The sequence below is a fragment of the Bos indicus x Bos taurus genome, chromosome 2 (genome assembly GCF_003369695.1).
Source record: "Bos indicus x Bos taurus breed Angus x Brahman F1 hybrid chromosome 2, Bos_hybrid_MaternalHap_v2.0, whole genome shotgun sequence".
In the NCBI taxonomy this organism is placed as follows: domain Eukaryota; kingdom Metazoa; phylum Chordata; class Mammalia; order Artiodactyla; family Bovidae; genus Bos; species Bos indicus x Bos taurus.
The window spans coordinates 21990665-22017165 of NC_040077.1; the positions used below are offsets into that span (position 1 = coordinate 21990665).

Here is a 26501-nt window from a genome sequence, read left to right on the forward strand (position 1 = left end):
GGAAATTCACGAGGATAATGAAATGGTTGTTTTCTGAAGCTGAGTTTTGGGCTTTTTGTTACACAGCAGTAGATAACTAGAGCACTCACCCACTGAGGTGGCCTGGCTATATAGCTTGGGTAGTTACTGTATCACACCATTGGGTTTATAGGACTGTAAGAACCACCTGGTCCCATCAAAATGTGCCATGTTGCTGCTAGCTTTTTTCCATATAAGAAAAACATGGGAGAGTGAGCTAATCAGTTAACAGATATGTGTGCAATTTAATAGTTTGCTCAGGAGAGTATGTTACTATTTTTCATTTAGCAATAAGTTCATGTCACCACCTCTAAGTAGAAATAGCAGCTTTTTTCAATGATGATGAATTAGGCAATCTATTAGAAAGCACTTAGGATTTCTTTCCTTTTTTTTTTTTAAAGGTAACACTGTTGATACACATAAACACTTAATGTCATAATTATTATATTTTAGGTTAATGGATAATGCTAGTAGTTTGTGCTATTAAGAGCATTTACAAAGCAATCTGAGCATATACAGGAAAATTAGGCTATTAGGGCCCGAGGTAGCTACTGCTTCAGAAGCAGCTGAACTGTAATAATAGTCTTAGTACTTAGATTTACAATCAGTTTAGTGGTCTTTTCATGAACAGATAAATCCATTTGAATTTTGAAAATCAGAGTATGGCAGATCACAGGCCAGATCCCTTCTGAGAGGCTGTGTGGAGAAATCTTTATTTTTTCTAATTGTTGTCTTTTCAGCTCAGCCAACAACAGAGAAATTCAGCTCTTTGTGGGTCGGAACTCATGTTTCAGATCAGAGGGAGCAAATTCACAGCACATGAGATGCCAGGAAACTAGGCTGTCCATATACATGTAAGTTCACCATAGTGCTAATCTCATCCATGCTATTTGGCCATCTCATGCGGGTCCTCCTGGCAGGCCCCTGCCTGGCCATCCTCATTGTCCACCCTTCTGAAGGTAGCCCATGGGCACCTTGAACCAGAATAGTGGTCACCAGCACAGGATGGCTGAAGATAGATTGGTTGCCTTCTGTTTGTCCAAGACATTCTATCTTGTTTGGCTTCCTGCTGCTGCTGCTAAGTCACTTAAGTCATGTCCGACTCTGTGCAACCCCATAGACAGCAGCCCACCAGGCTCCCCCGTCCCTGGGATTCTCCAGGCAAGAACACTGGAGTGGGCTGCCATTTCCTTCTCCAATGCATGAAAGTGAAAAGTGAAAGTGAAGTCACTCAGTCGTATCCGACTCTTAGCGGCCCCATGGACTGCAGCCCACCAGGCTCCTCCATCCGTGGGATTTTCCAGGCAAGAGTACTGGAGTGGGGTGCCATTGCCTTCTGTTTGGCTTCCTATTTCTCTGTTAAAAATATTGTCAGGAGGTGTACTGCTTATGTTTAATCCTAGAAAGAAAACTGAGAAGCTAAGGAGTTTAATTCTTTTTTGAGAAGAGCAGTTGAGATGGTATTATGATTCAGTAAAAGTAAAAGATCCAAGAAGCGCAAGTACAGGAGATCATGGAAGGAGGGACAGAGGGAGTTTTTATGTCCAGTTTTGCCTTAAGATATATAAATTACTAGGCAGGTTAGCTTAGAATTGGCACCAGCATTTTTTATTTTGAAGTTTTCATACTTTGTGCATACAGGGAGTAGACCGTTTATGAAGCTAGTGAACTGGACTGAGTATCCGCTCTTCTCTGTTGTTGGGAGGCAGTGATCTTTCATTCATTCAGTAAACCCCTGCAAGGTGCCAGACCCATTTCTCTCCGCCGACCCCAGGTGGACTGGTAAGAGGGGCAAGGGAACCACTGGTCCAGGGGAGGGAGGGGGCAAGCCTCTACTGGGAGGGTCTGGAAGAGGCTGACCTTGAACCAAGGCCAAGATTGGCTTTGCAGGAGACAGAACACCTTTCTCTCATGTGCTTATTGCCTGGAGTGTCACTCTTTACTTCAGAGACATACTGAGACATGGAAGGTCATTTCTTTATTTCAGTACATACTGCTCCATGTTTTTTTTTTAAGACTGTGGCGGGGAGCATTTCATTAGGACATTTTCATGTGTTAAGATAGTCGTTCATCTCTCCGTGAGCCTAGCTGCTCCTCTTTTCCTTTAAAAGGAGCAGTAATGTTCCAAACTTCCTTTTAAAAGGCATGAAATTATCACAGGTACTGGGCCACAATGAAAGGGTTTTATTTTTTTTCAAAACTCTGTCTCAAATCTTTACTTCATCGTTTGGTGTAAGGAGAACACGAGGGAAGGACACGCCAGAAGGCATGGTGGCTTATAACCGAGCCTTGGAGTCACTGCAGCAGCAGAGTTTCTGAGCTGCCGTTGTCAGGACGAGGAACCACGGTGAGATCAAGACATCTGTAGTCCAGCAGAGTTCAGTGAAGTTTACAGTTGTGGCTAAGGTAGAAATTCCCTCTATTGGGAATTCCTCTTGATCACTGGGGGTTGACTTCCACGTGAAGCGGCCGGCTGCCATTTATGAGCCCTGGAATGTGAATGATACGTGTTTTTGAAGACTGGTACTATACCCAGCATGGCATGCCAGTGACAACCATAACCTCACAGCTTTCGTCTCAAGAGAGATTGCACAGAGTGGTGAGTGAAATGGCTGCCACTGTATATTTATTTGTTCTTTCTCTTTCAAGCATAGAGTTGGATTTCTGTAAATAAAATATATCTGTTATTGCAACTTTGCAAACGAGAAACATAACCCCAAGATGTGTCAGTGCACTGTTAGCACATTTGGTAGTGGAGTCCTGGACTTTTTTTCCTTTACAGTTTGGATCGCAACACAGTTTATCATTAATGACAGCCCAGGGTGGTGTTGGTGTTGCCTTGCTTTAGCTGTTTTTATTTTTGTAACCTTAAATGCTTGTCTTTAATCAAGCTAAATGAATTATTTTTAACCTGAATTTATACATGTAGTGGTACATTTAGTAGCACACTACTGGTCACAACTTATCTGCCCTCTGCATATTCCTTATTGCTTAGGAAGGTTTTACACCTATTAGGTTTTACACCTATTTTACACCTATTTACACCTCATTACTAAAAATTTCTATGTATTTTAATGAATATTACAGTTCATGGTGGTCATTTTTTCAATAAAAAGGGAAGTATAATTTATTAAAACAAAAACTATAATCAGTTCATTGTGATATTCCATTAATTCCTATTCTGCCTCCACTTCCATCAATGTTATTAATGATCCACTGTGCCCTAAGGTTAAAATGCAGTTTATATAAGATGTTAAGGAAACATTTCAATAAACACACTACTGTTATTAGATAAAGAGATGTTCGATCATTGTTGTACATCAATTTGTGCTTGGAAGTTAATTAGTTGCTATGTGGCTTTCAGCACAGAAAGTATATCATTGAGAGATGTGCAACAGTAATTCAGCAAATGTCCCACCCTTTGCGACCCCATGAACTATAACCCACGGGGCTCCTCTGTCCATGGGGTTATCCAGACAAGAATACTGGAGTGGGTTACCACTTCCTCCTCCAGGGGATCTTCCCGACCCAGGGATCAAACCCACGTCCCCTGCATCTCTGGTATTGGCAGGCAGATTCTTTACCACTGAGTCACCAGGGAAGCCCAGTTCCACAAACAGCACCTTGTTTTTATTTTAGGTACTTCCCAAAGCACCAGCTTCATTTCTAGACAAAGAAAATAATAGATAATGGTATATACAATGTATTGTTATTCAGAATGACTGTAAATATTAATAAAATCTTGAGAGATGTTTATCATTTGAAAGGTTACTTCATTTATAGAATTGTGTAATTCAGCCTCTCTGTAGCCACTTCAAAATCCAAATCATAAACCAGAAAATATGTGATAAACAGATGTGGTTGGCTTTGATGTTGCTCAGCTGGATATGACCCACACTTTAATTGTAACCTGAATAAATCCTGAGGCCCTACATGGTGCAGATCCTGCTTAGAGTCTCATTCACAGAAAACATCAGAAAGCCAGATAGCCTTGAAGAGTGACATATCTGTTTCATTTAAGTTTTTCCCAAAGGCATGGCTTAAAAGTGTTACACTTCGCATCACATAAACAGTTTCTTCAAAATCCTGTGTAGCCATCTGTTCCTCTCCCTACACTCATGGCCATTTCTAAACATCTCTTTCTCATCCCCATAGTTTTTCACTGGTTACGAAACCTTCATCGTTAAAAAAAAAAATTAATGGAGATATAATTCACAAACCATTTCCCTCATTTTTTGATCAGACACAAATATATCCAACTCTTCTAAATTTAGAAGCATAAATGCTATTCCACTTCCAGGCTTCCTATTCTACTTCCTGGCTGGACTGTGCCTCTCTAGGATGACTGGAGGACCTGTAACTCCACTGCCTCTGATTTCTGAAGATCTTTTATTTCCTGCTTACACAGCACCCGGAGATAAAGCCCATTGCTTGACTCTGATTACATTTCTTATGAGAAGTTCTAACGTACAATTTCCTAATAAGATTTTCACCTACTAACAGTAATAGTAGCCACGATTTGTGCAGTGCACTGGCTAAGCTCTTTGAATGCATTGTCACACTCAGTACTCAGAAAGTTATCTCCATGTTACAGATGAGTAAACTGGGCCCCAAACAATAAAGTAATTCGCTGCAACTCGTAAGTAATGGATCTGGGATTTGAGCCCAGGTAGTTTGATTCCAGAAGCCTTCCTTTTAGGAGTGACGTGAGCTTGTTTACCAATTCTGCCCTCTTCTGTATGCTGTTAAATGTGGAAGAGAGGGTTACATCTGAGTAGGAAGATTGTACAAATAGGCAATTAACTGTTCTCCTGCTCCTATGTTATAGATATGTGTAGGGAAAATACAAATTCTGAATTGGGGCTACAAATCTGCATAATACCCACTCATAATCTCTCCCAATAATCTTGGTTCACTTTTGAATTTTAAGATTGCCTTGCATTCTTTTTTTCACTATTCCGCCTAAAAGAATGGAGCAACAAATGTATGAGAGGGTCTTGGTTCTCAATACTGTCTGCCACCCCTGGAGTTCTGTATTTATAGGCTTCTTAAAAGTCATCCTAGGTGAATGGCAAGGCTTTCTTTGTGTCCCTAGCCAGTCTTTTTATGAGTAAGGGAGTTTGCCATATCTTTTCAACATTTTGATCAATAACAAAGATGAGTGAGAGGCCTAGATGTTTGGAATTAAACTGCATGATATTGGGAAGGGCCAGTTTGTTTGTCAATATCAGGCCCTATGGTATGCCAAAGAATGACTCTTCAATTACATTACAAGGACATAATCAAATGTACCAGAGTGCAGTGCATCAGCAAGAGAACTTTTTTGACCCTTCTTCTTCTTTGTAGCTGTTCCTAGGACTCCGAAATGTGGTGCATGGTGTCTTTTTGCTTGATTGCGAATGAGGAAAGCCTTTGGCATGACATAATGCTCCAGAAGTCACTCAGGGTCAGTGTAGAAACAGTTGTTCTAGGTCCAGCTGAATTGTTTGACCTACATCATGAAGCACTGACTACCAAGGGTGTACCTCGCTGCAGTTTCTCTCTTACAACATGCATGTGGTGTGCACGGGTTTAGCTTTCTCTGAGACAGAAGTTTTGATGTAAGACTTCCCTGCTGGTCTAGTGGTGAAGATTCTACACTCTCAGTGCAGCGGGCATGAGTTCAGTCTCTGGTCAGGGAGCTACAATGCCACATGTCGACCAAAAAAAAAAGTTTTGGTGTATATTGGAAATGACACTGGTCTTGCAGTCAGAAGCTTTGGGTTTAAATCCCAGTTCTATCACTTACTTACTTGTTTGAACAAATCCCTTCAACTCTTGGAATCCCTTAGTCCCCCCTTTTGTATTATGAGAATACTTAGAAAAGATTTGCTTCATAAAATTTTATGTGGCTAAATTAATTTTTAAAATATGTTATGTTAGAACAGAATCGCTCTTTTAAGGTATTTAATCACTTATTTGTGATTCACACTAGGATCTCAGTCCAGTAAATTGAGAGTTAATAATGGCAGGTCTTCAAACAGTTGTTTCACCTTTATCCTTATTGCTCCCCTCCCACTGGGATTCTCCATAAAAAATAAAATATGGAATCTTAATGTTAACCTTTATTCAAACACATGCACAAATAGAAACACATACAAAGAATACCTGCGTAGGTATTTTATGGCCAGAATTTTCCCTATCACCCTTTCACCTACATCAAAGTTTTTGAAAAGTGGAAAACACCTTATTTTTAGGGGAAAATTGTTGAATACTGAGTTTTTTTAACTAGACACTAAGAACCTGAGAATTTTAGCCTCCTCAGTAGGTCTAGCAACATTATTTCCTCAATTTGGATTTTTCATGTCTTTCAAGGATATGTTTATGTTCTTGTAGTCTTACTTTGGTGTTCTTACCTAAATCTAGATTAGATTTCTCAGCTGATGGTGACTTCTAGTGATTGGAAGTGAGATAGCAGGAAGTTCACCTTGAGAGCCTCCCTTCTACAGATCTCTAAAGTGCCCGCATATCTGAGTCCAAAATTTGCACAAACATTCCTCAGGATGTTCCTGGCTACATGCCAGCCACTAGGTTCTTGACTGCCCTTCTACCCACATTCATCCACATGATTTGTGAAAGCTATAGCCAGTTCTTGTTGTTGGAAGCAGGGAGGGAAGTGAATGGAGACCTGGCCACATACTCTTTAGAAGAGTTTCTAATGCCTGTGTAGTGTCATCCCCATATACACAAAATTTATTATTGTTATTGACATGAACCTACCATTAAATTTCCCCAAACAATGGCTTGACCTTACCGATTAACAGGGTCTTACTATGCAGTTCTCTGATGTTCACCAAGAAAGGTTACATATATTTTAACCTGTAGAAAAAAGTATAATAGGGAGGATTTCTAAACCATTAGATATTAAAATACACCTACAGAGCCAGGGGTGCTATAATAATATAAACCATAGTCAATCAGCAAAGATCACGAAAAAGGGAACAAAAAAACAATATAACAGAATATATATGATAAAATGGCAAGCATAAGATGAGCATACAACAGTGAATGTGATTCAGTCACATTTAAATCCCTCTATTAAAATAAGATTGATTAAAAAGATAATCTAGCTAAATGCTGTCTTTAGAAGTGTTTGTATACCAAAATTATACAGAAAGGCAGAAAATAAAGGGATAGGTTGATGAATTCTAACAAACAAAAATAGGAGTGTTAATATTAACTCTAAAAAGTGTAGGAATAAATGTAAAAGAAATATTGAACAAGATATAAAACAAAAGATATTAAACAAGCTTCAATAACAATGAAACTGTAGGAACTGAACATTTAACACTGAATTAGATAAACCAAAACTTGTTAAAAAATACAAGCAAAATAATGCAAATTAAAAATATACATGAAATAAAAATTTAAAAATACAAATAAAGTTTTCCATAATCATAGCGGGAGACTTTAACAGAATACTTTCAGAATTTGATCAAGCAGATAAAATTAAGTAGGAACAAAAGATCTACATAACAGTTTTTAACCTAACCCAACAAATAGGAAATATATGTAGTTTTTCAAAAGACCATGGATAATTTCAAGAATTGATGAAATACTACACCACAAAGCAACTTAAACTAACCAAAAAGTAGACATATAACAAAAACATAGCACTGAAAGTTACACAAGATGGCTTTTACCTCCACCTCCATCTGAGCACTTGAAACTGAGATATGATCCTTTTAAATAATTTTTGGATCAAAAAGGAAATCACTTCTGCAACTATAGACTATTTTAAAATTAACAATGTAGAGTACATTGAATTATGGGGCAAGAGAGTTCCAGAAAAACATCTATTTCTGCTTTACTGACTATGCCAAAGCCTTTGACTGTGTGGATCACAAGAAACTGTGGAAAATTCTGAAAGAGATGGGAATACCAGACCACCTGACCTGCCTCTTGAGAAACATGTATGCGGGTCAGGAAGCAACAGTTAGAACTGGACATGGAACAACAGACTGGTTCCAAATAGGAAAAGGAGTACTTCAAGGCTGTATATTGTCACCCTGCTTATTTAACTTATGTGCAGAGTACATCATGAGAAGCTCTGGACTGGGAAAAACACAAGCTGGAATCAAGATTGCCGGGAGAAATATCAATAATCTCAAATATGCAGATGACACCACCCTTATGGTAGAAAGTGAAGAGGAACTAAAAAGCCTCTTGATGAAAGTGAAAGAGGAGACTGAAAAAATTGACTTAAAGCTCAACATTCAGAAAACTAAGATCAGGCATCCAGTCCCATCACTTCATGGGAAATAGATGAGGAAACAGTGTCAGACTTTATTTTTCTGGGCTCCAAAATCACTGCAGATGGTGACTGCAGCCATGAAATTAAAAGACACTTACTCCTTGGAAGGAAAGTTATGACCAACCTAGATAGCATATTCAAAAGCAGAGGCATTACTTTGCCAACAAAGGTTCGTCTAGTCAAGGCTATGGTTTTTCCAGTAGTCATGTATGGATTGGGAGAGTTGGACAGTGAAGAAGGCTGAGCGCTAAAGAATTGATGCTTTTGAACTGTGGTGTTGGAGAAGACTCTTGAGAGTCCCTTGGACTGCAAGGAGATCCAACCAGTCCATTCTGAAGGAGATCAGCCCTGGGATTTCTTTGGAAGGAATGATGCTGAAGATGAAACTCCAGTACTTTGGCCACCTCATGCGAAGAGTTGACTCATTGGAAAAGACTCTGATGCTGGGAGGGATTGGGGGCAAGAGAAGAAGGGGACTACAGAAGATGAGATGGCTGGATGGCATCACCAACTCAATGGACGTGAGTCTGAGTGAACTCTGGGAGTTGGTGATGGACAGGGAGGCCTGGCGTGCTGCGATTCATGGGGTCGCAAAGAGTCAGACATGACTGAGTGACTGATCTGGTCTGATCTGATACTAAAAATATAGTTAGATAAAAAGTTAAGCCTTTTATTTAAAGGAGTGAAAAGGAACAAAATAAGTTTAAAATTTAAGAAGCTAATAACTGAAAAATAATAATGTAGTGGGGAGGGAAATTATGAAGCTTAATTATTTACTTTTATTAGAAAAATTGTGATTTTTTTCTAATAAAAAATTTGATTACCAGTAAGGCAGAAGTGCAGAGTTAACAGACAGTTGCTGGAATGAGGCAGAGTTAATGGGGTAAAAGACACTGTCCTAGGATCTTTCATGGTGGTCTAGTGGTCTGCCTTACAATGCAGGGGACACAGGTTCAGTCTTTGGTTGGGGAACTAAGATCCCACATGCTGTATAATGTGGCCAAAACAAGCAAAAGACATTGTTTCTGTCCTCACTGTCACTTAGCTTTGGCTGAGATGAAAAGCATGTGCAAAAATTAATTAGAGAATAGAACTATATTCAGTAAAGTGCCCGTTTGTGAGTTATAGATGGTAAATCATCTACAGCAAAGAATAGCAGTCAGCTGAATCTCCAGCTTCAAACTTATCAGTGGCCCCTGAGCAGTTATTTAGCCCCTCTAATTTGACTACTTCTCTGTGAAGTGGGGATCACAGGATTGCTGTGAGAATTAAATCAAAGTACACTAGGCCCTCTCTGTGCACCAGTGTGGAACCATGGATACACAGGGCTGACTTAAGGGACTTGAGCATCCTCGGATTTGTCGGGATGGGGTGGCTGGGGGGGTGGTCCTGGAAGCAATCTCCTACAGATACCAAGGGACAACTGCATGTGGTAAGAGCTGCCTAAAAAGTCAGTGTGGCAACTCTTCCAACCTCTTCTGAATGCTAGTGAGATGACTAGGGCACCTAGTACATCAGTATCTTAGTACATTTTACACATATGTCTCAGATGGTAAAAAATCTGCCTGCCAAGGCAGGAGACCCGAGTTCAATCCCTGGGTGAGGAAGATCCCCTGGAGGAGGGCAACCCACTTCAGTATTCTTGCCTGGAGCATTCCCATGGACAGAGGAGCCTGGCGGACTACAATTCATAGGGTCATAAAGAGTCAAACACAACTGAAGTGACTTAACATAGCACAGGACAGAAAACAGTATTTAGAGTATCCAAGTTCTCCTGCCTGGATGAAAAGATTGGGCATTTTATCTGTGACTGAAATACGGCCATGGTGACTGGGTGAACAAGTTTCTGTTCATTAAAAGAAAAAAAAGCTATAAAGCGTGACACTCCCAAAGCAGCAGCAGTTCGTGAGTTCCCAGCCACAGAGAACAGAATAGCCAGTTTTGCCGTTCTGTAGCTGGGTGGCTTCCCTGAGTGGAGAGGTGGAACTAGGGAGGCCTTTCAGATCTGGTTCTGACCAGTAAGCTCGTTTAGTCCTCATCCACAGGCGTGAGACATCACTCCTGCAGCCACTTGCTGTCACTGTTAGGCTCCTCAGGCATGATGATGGAGTCCAAGATCCTGAAAAAGTGTCAGGGTAGACATAAAAGGAGTCAGATTTTAAATCCGTAAAAAGTTGAAAAGAATTTAACACTTGATGGGAATTTGTGATCTGAGGTAAAGTTAGATTGTGTCTGGAAACAGGTAAAAATCTGTAGATGCTACACATCAAACCACTTTAGTCAAAGTATTTGTTCAGTGGGGGAAAGAAAAATCAGTGAAAGTAGTTAAATAATGTCTGTAGTCCAAATAACTAACTGCTATATTCCCTCCATTCCCAAGACACCATCAGCTGTAAGGTGTACCATTAAATTTATGACAGGCGAGGAGGTAGGGGCAAGGACATTGTATTAAATGTACACTTTGTTTCCAGAAATGTTAGAATATGGAAAAAAAAAAAAAAAACATGTGTCTTGGAATTAAGGAAATGCAGAATCTCACTCGGTTGGTGTTTTGGCATTTTCTTGCTGGTAGAAGATAGGACTAAGTTTATAAAAGCAATTTTTAAAATATTTACTAGAGACTTCCCTGGTGGTCCAGTGGTTAAGACTTTGCCTTCCCTAATGCACGGGGTGTGGGTCAGATACCTGCTTGAGGAGCTAAGGGTCCACATGCCTCGTGGCAAAAAAAAACCCAAATATAAAACAGAAGCAATATTGTGACAAATTCAATAAGGACTTTAAAAATGGTACATATAAAAAAAGTCTTCAAAAATTCAAAAAGCGTTTACTAATACACGGGACAGAACTAATGAAAATTGAAGGTACATAAAAGTTTTCTCAGGCCCATAGATTTATTTTCTTTCATTCATGTGTCAAGACAAAAAATGTCATGGACAGCTGGGGAAGAACTATATTTGATAAGCATGGAGTGTATTTTAGTGCCAGAAAATAATGAAATACTCGAAAACAAAATCCAAGAAACAATATTGACAGGAGAATATCAAAGGAACAAGGAGCCCACTGAAAGAGCTCCCACCAGCCAAAGGAGATTGATCTGAGCAACAAAGTTAGCAAAATGGTGTTGAATTATAACCCAAAGTATGAAATGAATATCTGTGAGACCATACTGATATAAAAAAATGACTGAAAATATATGGGGAGAAGTGATAAGTCTTCTGTGCAGAAAAATTCAAAATAATTTATATAGATACTCCACCCTTAAGCTTTTCTCTCCAAAGTGTAACAGTAGAGAAGAGGGTGAGGAGCAACCTTCCGTGGAGAATCATGACAAGCATTACGTTGGGTGATCAAGGCTGCGATCAACAGTGTGAAATTACGTTGACAGTAAATATTCATGATGTAATGTGATTAAAATGGCACGTTACCTCTGTGGTCTTCTCTAAACAACCGAATCACCCTGTCTGATGATGAGAAAAACATTAGACAGATCCCAACTGTGGAACCTTCTACAAAATACCTGACCAGTACTCCTCAGAACTGTCGAGGTCATCAAAATCAGGCAAAGTCTGAGAAACTGTCACAGCTAAGAGGAGCCTAAGTAAGCTCGATGACTAAACGTAATGTTGTATCCTGGATGGGATTTCTGCGACAGGAGAAGGACATGGGGAAAAATTAAGAAAACCCAAGATCATGGCATCCGGTTCCATCACTTCGTGGCAGATAGATGGGGAAACAGTGGAAACAGTGGCTGACTTTATTTTTCTGGGCTCCAAAATCACTGCGGATGGTGATTGCAGCTATGAAATTAAAAGACGTTTACTCCTTGGAAGGAAAGTTAAGACCAACCTAGACAGCATATTAAAAAGCAGAGACATTGCTTTGCCAACAAAGGTCCGTCTAGTCAAGGCTGTGGTTTTTCCAGTGGTCATGTATGGATGTGAGAGTTGGACTGTGAAGAAAGCTGAGCGCCTAAGAATTGATGTTTTTGAACTGTGGTGTTGGAAAAGACTCTTGAGAGTCCCTTGGACTGGAAGGAGATCCAACCAGTCCATCCTAAAGGAAATCAGTCCTGGGTGTTCATTGGAGGGACTGATACTGAAGCTGAAACTCCAATACTTTGGCCACCTGATGCGGAGAGCTGACTCATTGGAAAAGACCCTGATGCTGGGAAAAATTGAGGGCAGGAGGAGAAGGGGACGACAGAGGATGAGATGGTTGGATGGCATCACCGACACAATGGACATGGGTTTGGGTGGACTCCGGGAGTTGCTGATGGACAGGGAGGCCTGGAGTGCTATGGTTCATGGGGTTGCAAAGAGTTGTACACGACTGAGCGACTGAACTGAACTGAAATAACCTATGGTCCTTAGTTAATAATGTATCAGTTTTGGTTTCTTAATTTCTCTTTATCTATCGTACTAAATGTAAGATTTTAATATCAGGGAGCTTGGGTACAGAATGAGAACCCGACTATCTTCTTGATTTTTCTGTAAATCTACAACTGCTCTAAAAGACAAAGTTGTTAAAATTCTTTTAATACCTAAACAGAAAAAACAAAAAGCATGGACAGGAAGCCAGGTTAGGAAATTTTAAGGGAAGTTATAATGTATTTTGTTGAGACCATTGAAAATTCCACACAGAGCATGATTGAAGTAGAACATATGTAACTGCTTAGTTTTAAAAAAGGGAACTGGCAGCTTATCCCAGAATGTGACACTTCTAAATATATTCAAGTCGATTCATTATTATTTCTCATCCATGGAGTATTTTGTTTTTCCAAGATGGCCAAGTTTTACCATTATTCTTTTTAAAGTGATGGCTGTGCTTTTAGCCATGTTGACTCAGATGGCTAATCTAACTGTACAGTTCAGTCAGAAAACCAGCCATCAGCTGTCAGAATGGTAAAAACAGTTATGTGTGTTTTCAAAGCCAGAAAGGCACTCATGTGGTGAGACTGCAGAGTTTCGTGTTATCCAAAGTCCTGACTCCCAGGATCCATTTCCTCACTTGGTGTTCTCACATGGAAAACTTCTTTGGGGAATTACAGGGTCATATTTTCAAGACTTGGAACAGTAGGCTTGTCTACAGTTACCTTTATAAAAAACAACTAAAAAGAAAAAAAAAATCCCTTTAAAAGCATTTAAAAAAAAAAAAAAAAAAGAATTACGCCAGGGTAGCCAAATAGAAACAGTCATTGGGGTTTCTGCACTGAGTCAGGTTGTATAAATTACAGACTATTTTCCCCTTGGTCCAAGACATTGTTTCACTTCCACACACCACTGCCTACATCCATAAATTCCAGTGTGTTGGCCCTCCAGAGGGCTCGAGGAATTATAAAAGAGGAGAGGAGGGGACTGACCACAGGAACAAGCAGGCTAGAATGGCACCCTTGAGGTTCCTGCTTGGTCCTGCCTCAGCTCTGCTCCAGGCCTCACCCCTGCTGGGGGCACAGAAGGGCACTCTCCCTGGTGCTCTTGGCAGGCCAGCATCAGGGCCCCCCACAGTCAGGGCTCACATGCCACTAGGAACCCCATCCATCCCACAGGAAGATGAAGTCAACCTTTCAGGAGAAACCAAAAGGCTGGCATATTTTGGAGACCAGCAAGTGGGAAATGTGTACCAGTTATGTAGCCCTGGGAGACAGAGAGTACCGTGGCTTTGTTTGCTGAACCCAAAGTTAGGGCACACTGTCCGACAGCAGGACTAACTAGACTGGACGTGAACTTGAGACTGGCCCAGGATACTCAGGCTGAGTGGCCCCTGTGGCTGCGCGGTGCAGAAGAACGTGAGCCAGGCCCTGGGTGTGCTCGCCCATGCTGGCGGCCTCCAGAGAGGATCCTGGGGACGCCCTGGGTGCAGCTCATGGCCGCCCTTCCTCAGCAGTCCCCAGGGCCGTGGCACTGGGCCCATCCTGGTGACAGGCCAGCGCCCAAGCTCCAGGCTCCACCGTGAGCTGGCTGCCCTTCCCAGGGGCCACCCTTCCCCAAGGTGGGGCTACCCGGGGGGCCCAAGAGCCTCATGGCATCAGAAGAGCCAGGAGCCCAGACACCACTGTTCCCTGCCTCCCCCACCCCACCCCCGTGCTTCTCTCCTCTTTACCTGAGCCCTGGGGATGTCTGGGGCCAGCTGGGGACCCCTTTGGGGACACAGCCATTTCTTGAGACACAGGGTTACCCCAGCGTGAAGTAGGCAGGGAGGCGATCTTATCACATGTCTCTGACCGCTCCTTGAACAAGTCAGAGAAGGTGCAGTGAGGAAGTCTAATGTCACATGCAACACTTACAGGAAGCTGACTTCAGGACAGCAGGGGAGCTCGAGAACTTGGCCGTTTTCAGCGGATTAGAACAACGCAGGTCAGTGCTCCTTCCCCCCCGCCGAAAAATCTTTTTAGCCGCTCTAAAATACCTAACTGGTTCTCTTTCCTTAAACTGCCTTGAACGCTTTTTTTGCGACATGAAGAAATTGCTCCAGCTTTGAATGTAAGAGCCGGGGTGTAGCTGGTGGCCACGCGCCGTTAGAGGAACAAGCATCAAGCCCTTATTATGAAAATGAAATTGTCAGAACCTCTTGCTTCCCTGTTCAGAACCTCTGTGCCCTAAAAAACAAACCTTCACATGGTCCTTAAATTACTTATTTCATGGAATTTAGCTAAGCCTCTCATCAAGGTCACCTGTTAGCATAAACCAGGACACATCAGCTTGTGTTTGCGGGCAGTCTCAGGGTGTTCAAAGGGCAGTAGAAAATGCGGCAGTATTGTGTGGACAAACAGGCTATAAGACTATGCAAAAGTCTGTTGCTTTTATGCACTTTTTCGTGTGGTGGAATGAATCTTTTGGCTTGTATTTCCTGTTAAAATTGTTTCTCATATCTTTATAAATTCTTAAGTTCCCTTTTAAATTTTTTATGCTCTCTTCCTTCCTACTTGTCTTCTACATTTGTTTTAAAAATTTCCTCCTTTTATTGAAAATGGAAGTAAAGGGGTGCGGGCAGTTTGAATGGGGGATGAGGAAGGCCCCTGCCTGCCCTGCCCCCACCCCGGGTCTGAGAACACAGCTTGGAGCTGTCATGTTCTGGGTGTGCAGGAGCCATGAGGTCTGCCTGCCACCAGAGCTTTGTGTCTTCACCCTGTTCTCCAGAGAGGAAGATCTGAGGCGTCTAGAGCAGAACCCGAGAGATGGTTGAAGCATTGGAAATTAGAGCCCAGATACAGCTAAATGGCCCAAGAGGATTCATCTCATGAGGGGCAGTTTAATAAGGAACTTTCAATAAAAGGCTCTTACACAATGGCCTGCCACTTTCAGACCCGAAGAAAAAAGGAAAATGTCTCAAATCTGAGTGACAGGAAGGAAGTCACTACCTTCTTGGGCTCTTACTAAGCACTAGAACAGGTTAGCCAGGGACGAGTTTTTTTCCTGGACCATTTGAAAACAGACTAATCTTCTTTCATAGCTGTGTTCATGTGTTAATAGAAGTAGAGAGAGAAAAGCAGAGCAGAGCCCGGGTTTGGGAGCTTCCTGTTTCCTGTCTCCATCCCAGCCCAGAGGGTTCTACAAAGTGTGCTGAAAGAAAGAACAACAGTGGGGTGAGGGGTTAGCGGACTCACGTGTTGTTTATATCCTAGTAATGCAAAATAACCAAAACTATGAGGCAAGAGAAAATTGTTGATGATATCCTCAGATTGCCACATTTTTTTCATTTTTTTGCTACTATGTTGTGCAAGAAGATGGTGAGGAAACTGACAGACTATGAGAGGATTGGAAGTTAGAGATCTCAGCCCTGGTGCTTCTGGAAACCCTATACTGGCTCTGAGGGAGGCAGCCCATGTTTCCAGTCACCGGGAGGGGCTAGAGGGGAGATTGGACTTTCTTGGTATTGGAGTCCTTTGCACAAATAAATGCCTAGAGGAGCCACATGGAAGGGAACTGCGGTGGAGAGGTCTCTTGCATATGGCACCAGGCGCACCCCTGAACAGCAGAAAGAGGCTTACATCTTCGTGGTAGCTGGACATGCCTAGAAGGAGCTCTTCTTTCAGTTTTGTTTTGATTTTTTAATTGGTCCTAGAGGTTTATTGTTCAGAGAGTTTTGTATTCTGCTAATCTGCTGCTCATAGCAGAAAAGGGTTTTTTATTTCTTTAAATGCTTTCCAGATGGACTTGACATCTTTTTTCGGGATGGATCCTTCTGAAAGCTCTTTCCCTTTCTCCTTGGGGCATCTGTTCTCTGCCCATCCATTCCTCTAGCTTTCCACATTCCCCTTGTTCCTTTATGTTTGAGATGCAAGACAAGGTTTATAAAGTGTCATTACTGTGCAAAGTCTCTGACCCCCAAACCTGAAAGTGGTTCTAAAAAAAAAAAAAGAAGGAGGACTCAGAGGCGCAGAAGGTGCTAGATCCTGCTGGATGGTGGATAACACCTGGAATGTTAATTTCACATGTAATTCTTAGACAGGAAGTGCTGCCAGTTCAATGTGGAGGTCAAAAGTAGAAACATAAATGATCACCTTTTATCTGGAGTTGAAAAATGCTGAATTTTATGGGGAGGGACTACATGGGCATGTCACTGAATTCTCTAAATAAGAAGAGGAAGGGGCTGACTTCACAATCCCTCTTCTCCTGCACCCTGACATATAGGCAGGCCTCTTTTCCCCAGAATCTCAGATAATACAGGGTAACACTTCAGAATCAGCATCTACAGATATTGGAGTGGCTTGGGCTTCAGAGGAGTGAAAGGGTGAGATATACAAAATATTCATGCTAGTAGAGAAGAAGAAAATAATAAAACTGACGAGTGCAACCTTTACAGTTGAGTTCATCCTTGGCCGTCTTGCTGTGTTGACATCAGCAGGTCTGTAGGCCATCCATCTCTCTGGGCTTTCTCAGAGAAAAGTTCTGGGCATGGGAGAGGTATTGTTATCATCATTGCCATACTGGGAAATATTGGGAGCATAGATTTGGTTTTTTAACTGTGGTAACACACACATAAAATTTACCATCTTTAACTATTAAGTGTGTAGTTCAGTAGCATTAAATGTATTTACCTTGTTGTACAACTCATCTTCAGAACTTCTTCATTTTGAAAATGGATACTCTGTAGCCATGAAACAACTCTCCGTTTCCCCTCCCCCCAGCCCCTGACACCCACATTCTACTTTCTGTTTCTATGAGTTTGACTACTCCAGATACTTCATACAAATGATACAATATTTGTCTTCTTATGACTGCTGTATTTCACTTAGCATAAAGTCTTCAGGATTCATCCATGTGGTAGCATGTGTCAAAATCTCCTTCCTTTGTAAGGCTGTATAGTATAGTCTGTTAGATATACCACGTTTTCTGTATTCATTCATCTGTGGGTGACATTTAGCTTACTTCTGCCTTTGGCTATTTTCACTAATGCTGCTGTGAGCATGGGTATACGCATACCTGTCTGAGATACTGGTTTCATTTCTTTTGTATATATACTCCAAAGTGGTATTGGTGAATCATATGGTATTTCTATTTTTCATTTTTTGAGGCATTGCCGTACTGTTTTCCACAGCAGCTGTACCTTTTTACATTCCCACCAACACTGCCCCAGGGTTTCATTTTCTCCAAAACCTAGCTCATACTTGTTAATTTCTGCTTTTTTTCCCCTCCCATCACAGCCATCCTAAAGGATGTAAGATGATATCTCAGTTTTGATTTGCATTTTTCTAACAATTAGTGACATTGAGCATCCTTTTATATGCTTGTTGGCATTTGTATATCATCTTTGGAGAAATACCAGTTCAAGTCCCTTGCTTGTTTCTCAGTGAGGTTATTTGGTATTTGGTTGTTGAACTTTAAGGTTCTTCATATATTCTGGATATTTAGAGAACTATAGATTTTTTAAAGTATTGCATGTTCAGGTTCTAATGTTCATATCATCTACTGGCACCAGCTGCCTCCTGTGACCTCCACCCTTGGGAAAGAGCATGAATTTCAATAATATTTTTTTTTCAACAGTATAATTTTTATCTTAACTCTTCAGAGTGCTACACAAAGTTTCAGTCATTTTCAGCTTATAAGCAGTTTGGTTTTTGAAAACTGACAAAAGTGAAGGGAAGGGAAAGAAAGGGAAGAGCTTAGGGTAGTGGTTTTTATTCTTTCCATACTTTATACTTTTTTAGCTATGTAAACTTCAGGAAAAAGCCTTATCCTCAATTCTGTTGACTAAAACTGAACTCCATGCTGGGATAAAAATACTTTCTGAGAATCATCTAGTAATTATGTCTTCCTATACCACCCTCCCTCCAAACGCACAGACTCAAAGATGCCTCAGATTACAAAACCATTGTCATTTTTCTTCATGAATGCCTCAAAAAAAAAAAAAAGTATTTTGCTTCTGGGTAGTAAGGACCCAAAGAGGAATTGAGCTGTTGTCCCAGGAAAAGGAATAAGAGCAGTAGGACTCTTCTGGAGTTGTGGCCATGCTGTTTGTTTTGATTCAGACTTTCAGGAAGGAGCTGGTAGGGAAGATGTGATGGGCAGAGGGACACAGTCCTGTGGGGACTGCTTGTGCTGGAGGCACTGACTTCTAAATGGAGTACCGTCGAGATGAGGGAACAGACTGCCTGTGTACCTGACTGATTCTTGCCGCTGCCATTTCAGTTTCCCTCCAGTTCTTCATCAGTTAGAAAATTGGTGCTGTTCTCCACCCGTCTCAAAAGGGTGTTGGAAAATGACCAAAATGCTTGCATTTGTTTGTTACTGAGAGACAGAGAAAACTTTTTCTCAATAAATAAATAAATAAACTAGGACGAGAGGAATCCTGGAGGTGGAACCCTGTTATGATGCAACGAACGAGCAAACTTCAGCAGCAGCTCTTCCTGGTGTACATGATATCCCATGCCAGTTTCACCAGGAGGTATTCATACACCACCCCCATTGTAATTTGTCAATACTAATTAGAAGTTACTGCTTTGAGACTAACTAGCTGGATACTTACCAGAGTGTCTGTTTTTGATATTTTCTGGTATGAGTTAGGCTTGCTTCCTACTTTTGTTTGTGTCTGGGTTTTAATAATATGTCATATTTGAGGTTCACTCATTGTATTGGTTTGTAATCCTAGTGTGACTTAAAAACAAAGTCTTTTGTTTTTTTAATATCAGGATACATGTTTGCACACACCCATACATACATGTTGTTGTTCCGTTGCTAGGTCGTGTCAGACTCTTTGGGATCCCATGAACGGCAGCATGCCAGGATTCCCTATCCTTCACTATCTCCTGGAGATGCTTCCTCAATTAAAAGTCATTCGATGATATCTTGGCACCTACAATTATTTAGAATATGCTGCTAACTTCAAGCTAGGAAGTTATTCATGTATTATGCCTATAGATTCATTTGGAGGGTCTGCTAGTGAATTGCTATTCTTTCAATAAATACCTGACTTTTTAAGGGGTGGTTTGGAGCATTTTTGATTTCCAGGCTGGCTACAAAAAGATCTGGTCTTCCTTGAAGGCTTTAGAGACCTGTAGAATGATCCTGCCTCCTGGAAACTGGGAGTGGGACCAGTGGAGGGGCTGCCCAATACCTCAGCAGCTTGCTACGCAGACAGTTGCACAGAAGGCGCCAGCTCCGCCCTCTCACTGCGGTGTGGCTTCTTAGGAAAGTCTCAGTTCCAGAAGTCATTTAACCAACTGAGCATTCTTGATGGGCTGCCACCAGGGCTTCGCCTGAAAGCTCTTTCAAAGCAGACTTGCGCCTTCACTCTTTCTTTCCTTCCCTTTGTATGCCCCTCTTCTTTCTGTGCTTAACTCTCAGTCCCGCCTAAAATGCCCATCACCTCCTGAAGACTGAGGCTCAGGAAAGAACTCACCTGCATGGACAGCTTACTTCCTCCCCCAGCCCTTTCTCTAAGCTTTATGTGCTACTTCCTTGGAGCATTTAATGCTTTTCCCTGCAAATCAAGGCTGATGAATAAGCACAGTTGCCAGAATCAAAGTGTTTGAGAGGTTTTATGTAGGGAAAATAATTGGGGAGGAAATAATGTTATTATAAGATAAATCGTGGTGAATCTGGAAGGGTAGAATAGACAGTTTACTTTTTAAAAACTGCTTTTAAGGATTCATAAGGAAGTAGCAATAGGGGAAGGGGAATTGAAAAGGCCAGAGGATAATTTGCTCCAAAAGACAAAAATGTTAGGTTATTCAAAAACTATTTTTTTCTCTTACTTCAGTGCCAGGAACATCTGGCCTTGGGGAAAGTTTCAGAAAGAGGATTTTGGATGCTGTTGTCACTATTCAAAACTTAAAGAGATAGATAAAAAAACAGAACTCTGGGTTTTTAGAAATAGAAGGAACCTTCAAGGGTTCAGTCAGTGGCTCAGACAGTAAAGAATCTGCCTGCAATGCAGCAGACCGGGGTTCCATCCCTGGGTCAGGAAGATCCCCTGGAGAAGGAAATGGCAACCCACTCCAGCATCCTTGCCTGGAGAGTTCCATGAACAGAGGAGCCTGGCGGGCCCTACAGTCCATGGGGTCGCAAAGGGTCAGACAGGACTGAGAGACTCACACACACATAAGTCATGGGTTCAATCCTATCATTTTTAGATTTGGAAACGGAGGCCCAGAATGGCTAGGAGGTTTGTCCTGGTTGACAGAGCTAGTTAGTGACAGTGGGGATGTGGATCATGCTGACTCTGGCATGGGCAGCAGTGTTGAGAACTCCCAAGGACTTGACATTGATGTCAGTGCCCCTCTAGGCTCTACAGAGGCCAGACCCATGCCTAAAAAAGAGCAGGCCAAGAGACTGAGGAGTTTATGGGCTCACAAAACTCCAGCTAAATGACCTCTGTTCCTGGAAGGAGCCACAGCAATATGGGTGTAACCTTGACAGTAGACACCTAATCTATCCTACCTGGAGAAAGTTTGTATGCAGTGATGGCTCCCATGGAGCAAAGAAAAGGACAGCCCAGAAAGGAAAAATCCCCAGAGTTGCCCAGGGTTGGCCAAAAAGAGAGACCCTCAATATTGTGGACAGGACTGTGGAGTAAGAGGGGGTTGTCCCTTGGGTAGCATGGATGAAGATTAGGACTCACCATGGCCCAGATTAAGTAGCCTCCAAGAGGCTTGCTCAACCTTAGCCCTGATTCCAAGATCCCTTCAGAAAAAGTACATCAGTTTCCTGGATACCATTATCTCAGACGAGTATATTCTGGACAGTGGCTATGGTCACTGGAAAGTAATGCCATCATTTGTGAATCCTGGTGTGCCTGGGAGCCTCTCGTGAATTTGTAAGGTGGGTCAGTCATTCTGAGTCTGAGCCCTCTGGTTCCCGATAAGAAGGAGATTTGGGGGCCTCTAGGTAAGAAGATTTGGGGACCTTTAGGTGAAGTCCCTGAGCTGGAAGTGTGGTGATCCAGCCCCCACCCCCCCGGGAATGCCCCTCCACAGGGTCTTCCTGGGCAAGCAGCAAACTCTCCTCAGTGTCAGTCCTAGTTCTTTGTCCCTCCTCTTTAAATTGCCATAAGTATATAAGAAAATAAAATGTAATATACAGGTCCTGCAATTGAACATTACAAGCCCTTTTTGGACTCTTGATAATTTATGGGGTTTGGTTTGGTGTTTTTTTTTTTGCCTTTCGAAGGGCATTTTCCCTTAATTCAGAAATATTTTTTGAGCACCTTCCGTGTAGATCTTATATTCTAGGTGGGAGATGTGGATAATAATAGTAAACCTAATAAAATAGGATGTTACATAGTCTGTTCCAAGGTTAGAAAGTAACAAGGACTAAGGAAGACATGCGGGAAGGCATTGGTGGGCGTACAGATTTAAGTGGGGTGGGTAGGGTAATTGTCACAGAGAAGGTGGCATTGGAGTGAGAATTTGGAAGAGGTGAGAGAATTCGCCTTGCAGTTAGTTACCTAGGGCCTTGAGGCAGAGCAGATCTGATGTATTCAAGGAATGAGGAGGAGCTGGTGTGACTGGACCAAGTGAGGAGGAGGGAAGTAGGGAGGAGTCCTGGAGGGCCTTCCAGGCCCATGTAGGACGCTAGCTTCCACTCAAGAGTGAGGGGAATTTGGGGAGGACTTTGAGCCATGGAGAGTTGATGCTCTGACTTTGCTCTTTAAAGGATGCCTCTGGCTCCTATGTTGAGAATACAGTACAGGACAGCAAGAGTTGAAGAGAGAGGCCATTGCAATATCTGGTGAGAGATGACAGTGCCGTGGACCAGGGGCGCAACACTAGGGGTGGTGAGGATTAATCAAGGTCTGTTTTTTGTTTGTTGTTTTTCTTGGTCAAAGTATTGTTGTTTTACAATGTTGTATTAGTTTTTGGTGTACAGCACAGTGATTCAGTTATATATATATATTTATTATTATTTATGTGCTTTTCCATTATGGTTTATTGCAGGATATTGAATAGAGTTTCCTGTGCTGTACAATAGGGCCTTGCTGTTTTTCCATAGTATATGTAATGGTTTGCATCTGCTAGTCCCAAACTCCCAGTCTAACCCTCCCCACTTTCCTGTTGGCAGCCACAAGTCTTTTCTCTGTGTCTGTGACACAGACATAGAGAAACAGTCTATGCTTTGTAGATATGTTCATTTGTGTTGTATTTTAGATTCTACATTTAAGTGACATCATATGGTATTTGTCCTCACTTAGTATAATAATCCCTGGTCCCATCAATGTTGCTCCCAGTGGCATTATTTCATTCCTTTTTGTGGCTGAGTAGTATTCCATTTATACATGGACCACATCTTCTTTGTCCATTCATCTGTTGATGGACATTTAGGCTGCTTCCATGTCTTGACTCTTGTGAATACTGCAGAGCCTGGTTGTTTTGAAGGTGGAACGAAATTAACTGTTGGATTGAATGATGGTAAGTAGGAGAGGAATCAAGGAAGACTCCAAGGACTTTGCCCTAGGCCTAGGAGGAATCAAAGTGCCATCAGACTGAGATGAGGAAGCCTGTAAGTAGAGCAAGGTGGGTGGAGTGGAGGGCAGGTCTGTGGAGCTTAGTTTGTGCTGAGCATGGAGGTCTGTTAAACAGACATCACATGGAGATGTTGAGTAGGCAGTTGGATATGTGTCTACACATAGGAAACAGAATTCCAGAAGAAATTAATCTTCCTTAATGGTCTTAATGGTTGGATGTTACTTCTAAATACATCTGCAACTTCTAAAACTCCTATAAAAATAGGAACTAGGACTCTGCTTAAGGACTTACTCATTGATTGATTTCTGGGACTGAAATCAGAGAGTGTTTACTTGAGTAAATGAGAGTGGAAGGATCAGGATTTTTGTTTTAGGCCTTGCCTTTTACTGCTTAAGCCTCAGGGATCCATAAATCTTTTTTTTTTTTTTCTCCTGGCCACACCACATGCAGTATCTTAGTTCGCCAGAGATCAGACTTGCACCCCCTGCAGTAGAAATGCAGAGTCTTCATCCCTGAACCGCCAGGGAAGTCCCCATCATTCTTATTTTAAGAAAAGAAATTTTTAGCAAAGTAGGCAAAAGCAAAGTTTATTTTTGTTCAGATGCTCAGTATTTAAACAAATCAAGTGTTTCTTTGTGTTTATGTCAAGACAATTGGAAATCTTGTAAGGTTCTTTGCATCATTTACTGTTTATGTATCTATTACTATTATCTTGATAATTGATGTTGCATTTATTGCAATTTAAGAAAATGTTAGCTAGTTACACAAATATGAATGAATGAAAGTATGTTAGCTGTTTTCCTGGAAAAAAGGAAGTATGTTAACTTCATTCAGTGGGGAGAATTCTGAGTTCTCATGGGTTTGATCGAAGTTTGTACAAAACAAACATTTTGACCTCTACATTCATTCTTTGTTTGCTTTTTAGTCAGCTTGAGTGAACATAAAGGGTGTATTTTTAAGAGACCTAAATTGGTACACTGGAATAACCCTAGCAGTTCCTGCCTGAAACAGAGATGAAATGTTTTTATGCTCAGTCTTGTGCTCAGTCCGTAAGAGCATCTATCAGTTCTGCCTTTGTCTCATTAGACCCTCAGCCAGGTGTTGTGTGAGCCTCATTTACAGAGATATTTATTGAGATGACCAAAATGTTCATTCCGGTCTTTTCTGTACAATGTTACAAAAAAACATGAATGAACTTTTACCCAGTCTAACACATTGCCTCAGAAGGGAAGGGACAGGGCTACAGTCCTTGGAGCCAGAATTCAGACCCAGGGCTACCAGTATCCAAAGCCTCCCCTCCTCTGCTTCCGAGAAGCATTAGCAAAATAAACCAACCAGAGCATTTCAGTAAAACAGTGTAGACCGAGTGGTACCATAGAATGACCTCCTTATCATGAACGAAAACATGGGGCTCCTCTCAAAAATTTCAGGTAGTTGCTAAAGCAGTCCTTGAAATGAGAAGATACGTGAGAAAAAGTCTCTTGTTTTCATCTTTCCCCCATACAGTGGTGGGACTGCCTGAGTGGTGTGATGGCTGTGGGCTAAGAGCATGCCCCTCCATCAGCCCTACAGGAAAACGCCCCACCCTGTCTTGTGTAGAAGCCCCCTGGTGCCAGCTGACAGCAGCTGTCCACGCTGCTCCTGGAAGGCGCCTGGGAGCTGGGAGTCTGAAGCCAGCCAGCCCTGAGGAGGCCTGACAGGGGCTTCTGAGAGCCTTGGAAGTGGTCCAGGAACTGGAGGCATTGACCTCAGCTCCAGGCTTAGAAGGGCTGGACTGTGTCCCTCCAGTGCAAGCCAGACGGAGGGCTGAAGGGCAACAGGGTCAGTTCCCACACTGGAACCTTCCATGGGGACCCTGGGGAAGAACAGCCCCCACCTCAGCAGATGATAGTTAGACTGTTTGCCCTGGTGCAGCTGTGCTGGTTACTAAAATACTAAGATGTTTCAAAACCTGTTGGTGACTCATTACCAACTGTAGTCACCCCAGTGCACGCCCAGCACCCCAAGACCTCTCTCATAATTCAGCAATCAAGGATTAGTGCCTGGCACAGCATGGGGTACCCCAGGACCCTGCTCCAGCATCCAGCATTGTTTGGATTGGTTAGTGCCTGTGTCTTATGGGCTGTTAGATATTTTGACTGTAACTCCTGTCTCATCCCTAATAAAACAGAACACTGAGCTGGTGATGACAAATGTTTAAAAATTATCTATCTATTTTTGGCTGTGTTGGGTCTTCATTGCTGCACACAGGCTCTCTCTAGTTGAGGTGTGTGGGTTTCTCACTGCAGTGGCTTCTCTTGTTGCAGAGCATAAGCTCTAGAGCATGGGCTTCAGTGGTCGTGGCACACAGGCTGAGTTGCCCCTTGACGTGTGGAATATTCCCAGACCAGGAATCGATCCCATGTCCCCTTCATTGGCAGGCAGATTCTTAACCACTGGACCATCATGGAAGTCTGATGATTTTGATGGGGGCCCAGGAGGGCAAAATTTAAACTATAATTGTTCCCCAAATCACTGGTTCTCTGCTCTGGGCCTGTGGTTAGCATCCCAGGCTATTTTTTTTATCACCTAGAAGGAAAGCATCTGCAGTGGTTGTCATTGGGAGGGTTATAAGTAGAGGTCACGCAGGATCCCTAGAAACATAATTTTGTCTAGTGTCTTCATGGGACCCCAGTTTCAGAAGACTGGACTTTTTTTAGGAATACAACATCTCTCCTTTACTTACTTGGTTTCTACTCCTCTCCTACCTGTCACGAAAAAAAATGATTATCTCTGTGAAACATGGCTTGTTTGCCCCACTAGAACAGTTGCTGACCACCTGCCCAGAGGAGGTGAAAGTTTCATTATAAGCCAAGCTCTACTAATCTTGATTTATTAGTGCCAAACACTTGCTTTTTGCAGCTGTGGGAACAGTTTTCAAAGCAGATTTATTTCTGAGTTGGACTAACAGTACCACATGGTTAAGGGAAAAAAAAAAAGGATTCTTTCACAAACACAGCAGATGCCCACACATGGTGGTTCCAGGGGTGTGTGAGGAGTCATTGTGCCCATCCACAAAGCGTCAGACTGATTTTTAGGTGGTTTGGGGTGTGCTGAGTCCTTTAACATGGTGGGGGGGAGGGGAGGTGCGATTAACCTGAAATCAGTGGCCATAATACATCTTTATTTCCGCTAGCCTCTAACTAAAAACTTTGCATTTCCCTCAAGTATGAAGGTAGCCCACAAACTTCAGGAGTTGTAGCAGCATTTGTGACCGCATCCCCAATAGAAGTCATCGACATTTTACAT

The 26501-nt window shown here is 42.1% G+C and overlaps 1 protein-coding gene and 1 long non-coding RNA gene across 3 annotated transcripts in view; one reads left to right on the top strand and one right to left on the bottom strand.

Annotated features, from left to right (window-relative positions):
* Positions 1-26501, top strand: part of WIPF1 (WAS/WASL interacting protein family member 1) — a 129085-nt gene that overhangs the window by 34688 nt on the left and 67896 nt on the right. Inside the window, exon 1 of one of the 2 annotated variants that reach the window (XM_027557239.1) lies at positions 14584-14664. The exons of the other annotated variant lie outside the window; for it this stretch is intronic. The gene's annotated coding sequence lies outside the window, so the exon portion shown is untranslated. Of the gene's footprint in view, positions 1-14583; positions 14665-26501 lie in introns of those variants that run through there. 2 annotated transcript variants of the gene reach the window in all.
* Positions 1938-14497, bottom strand: LOC113902234. Its single transcript, XR_003513717.1, has 3 exons — positions 14411-14497; positions 10328-10430; positions 1938-2507 (listed from the first exon to the last, which is right to left on the bottom strand). It is a non-coding gene; the product is annotated as an uncharacterized LOC113902234 (long non-coding RNA).